We start from the raw sequence: 2,517 nt of genomic DNA on the forward strand, positions 1-2,517 counted from the left end.
ATATCTGACAAAGGATTTGTTATAAGAATGAAAAACTTACAATTCCATATAATAAACAATCCAATAAAAATAGGCAAAAGATTTGTTCACAAAAGACATACACAAGAAGATACATGCCAATGCACATATGAAGTGATGCCCAACAACATTAGTCTGCAGGGAAATGCAAATTAAAGAAAGACACTTTTACACACTCCCCAGAAATGTTAAAACTAAAAAAGATGACAATACCAAGTGCTGGCAAGGATGAGGAACACGTGAAGCGCTCACACGCTGCTGGTGAGAATGCAGAACAGTATAATCGCTCTGGCAACAGTTTATGGTTTCTTATAGGGCTAAGTATACACTTATATGACACAAAAATTCCACTCCTAAAATTTAAAGCTAAGTTAGATGCTAAGAGAAATAAAACATATTTCCACATAAAAACTTGTAAATAAATGATCCCTGCAGTCGTATTCATAAAAGTCCAGAACTGGGAAGAACTCAAATATCAATCAACAGGTGAATGGATAAATAAGGAAATACTATTCAGTGATAAAAAAAAAACAAAGTACTGATTCACTCAACAATATGGATAAACCTCAGAATCATCATGCTGAAAAAACTAGCTAAGTCACAGAGTTCAAAAATGATCATCTTTCACGATGACATGCAGAACAACATCGGCGTGAATTTGATGCTCTGCCCCCAGCGCAACACTGAAACCAAATGAGATATTATGACAACTTAGTGGTCAACTCTGCATAGGCAATAAAATAAAAGTAGAACTGCTTATAGTACTCCATCACGTCCCCAACTATTCCCTATACGTATACCTCTCATACTCCCCCAAAACGCTTAAACTGTACTTCTTTATTGTCATTATCATGGTACCACCAAAGTCCCGTGAACGGACTAAGGTCCTACATGATCCAGACCCACCTTCTCCAACCACAGAGGTCTCCTTGCTGTAACCTGCATCCCAGAGACCAGCTACAGCCACAGGACTTTCGCACTGCTAGAGTTTACTCTGCCAGAGAGCCAGATGGCTCAGCTGCTCAGCTCTCTTTCAAGACTTTGCTCAAACGGAACTCTCACAGAGAAGCTTGTCCTTACCACCTTGCTTAAAATTAACCTCCCCCAGCGGGGAGACGGGGAGGTCGATGAGGTAAAAGGGGTCAAATATGTGGTGACAGAAAGAAATCTAACTATGGGCAGTGAACGCACAATGCAACGTATATATGCCTTACTGTTGTACTGTACACCTGAAACTGACTGGATTTCGTTAACCAATGTCACCATAACAAACAAATAATTAATTAAAAATAAATGAATAAAAGTGCTCATTATATCATAGAAAATAAAATAGAATAAAATAAAATCAGAGCCCTCCCTAACCTGACACTCTCTCTCTCTCTCTCTCTTCCCTACTCACCCTCCAGAGCACTTTTCATCACCTGACAGGTACATAACTTGCCTTATTTTGTTAGTGAGTCTGCCCCGTGGACAGAAGATAAGCTCCATGAGGGCAGGGGTCTCCTCTGCTCTTCACTGATGGATCATCAGTGCCTACAAAAGCAACTGGCCCGGCACACGGGCCAACACACTGAGTTCGTTTACTTGACAACCTACTTTTCAGGCAAGGACCTGGTCTACTTCATCATCACTTCCCAGAGCCCCAGCACACGGTAGATGCTTGATGCTAAGCTTCTAAGGGACATATTTTCTCACCTGTAATTGCTGCTGTAGATGGGTGATTTCAGCAATTCTCAACTCTCTGGATTTGTTTGTACTCTCAATTTCTTGCCTTTGGGTCGTCAAACGACATCTGATATCTTGAAGTTTTCCTTCCAGTTGATGCTTTTTATCATTCTTTAACAAATGAAAAATAATATAATTTATTACCATTTATTTGTTCGATGTTAATATATTCCCAAAGCATAATCAAACATCACTCACTAGAGCTTCTAATTCAAATTCCAAAGTCTTTTTCTTTGCTTTCAGTACCACTATGTCCTCTTGTTCTTTGTTTCTCTGATTTAATAGTTCTTGTCTTCGATTTCGTTCCCATTCGAGTTGTCGTTGCCTTTCAAGTTCTCGTTTTGCGGCCTGTGACACACACAAACAGATGGTGAATTTTACAGTTCTTACACTATACTATGTCGCTTAAAAAATATAACATCTAGTAATTCTTTTCTTTCAGGGATGACGTTTTATTAAACATTATAAGAAATTCTATTACAAAATAGCAAAACAACATTTATACAAATACAGTATTCCCTCTATGGGAAAAAGAATATTTCCAAAAACTATCATGTTTACATAAGATGGAAACAGACAGGATCATCTGACCATTAGAATTCAATTGCTTATGCATTCAAGAACACTTGATGCGCTAAATAAAATTGTTCTTCCGCATTTATTGACTCATAAGGAGCAAGGAAAATGTCTTTATTAAAGTCAAACTGAAATCCCCAGAACAGAAAAAAACAAACAAAATTTTCTTCCATCAAATGAGTAATTATCATTTCTTCC

The 2,517-nt window shown here is 37.9% G+C and overlaps 1 protein-coding gene and 1 long non-coding RNA gene across 8 annotated transcripts in view; both read right to left on the minus strand.

Annotated features, from left to right (window-relative positions):
• The window catches only part of LOC111743451, a 7,501-nt gene extending 5,389 nt beyond the window's left edge, over positions 1 to 2,112 (minus strand). The window contains exons 1-2 of the long non-coding RNA XR_002781709.1: positions 1,942 to 2,112; positions 1,714 to 1,854 (exon numbers count right to left, since the gene is read on the minus strand). This is a non-coding gene — a long non-coding RNA (uncharacterized LOC111743451). The remainder of the gene's footprint in view (positions 1 to 1,713; positions 1,855 to 1,941) is intronic.
• Positions 1 to 2,517, minus strand: part of LOC105295856 (intersectin-1) — a 140,188-nt gene that overhangs the window by 55,511 nt on the left and 82,160 nt on the right. The gene's annotated exons all lie outside the window — the stretch shown is intronic.

This window comes from Pteropus vampyrus, unplaced genomic scaffold, assembly GCF_000151845.1.
Source record: "Pteropus vampyrus isolate Shadow unplaced genomic scaffold, Pvam_2.0 Scaffold114, whole genome shotgun sequence".
Lineage (NCBI taxonomy): Eukaryota > Metazoa > Chordata > Mammalia > Chiroptera > Pteropodidae > Pteropus > Pteropus vampyrus.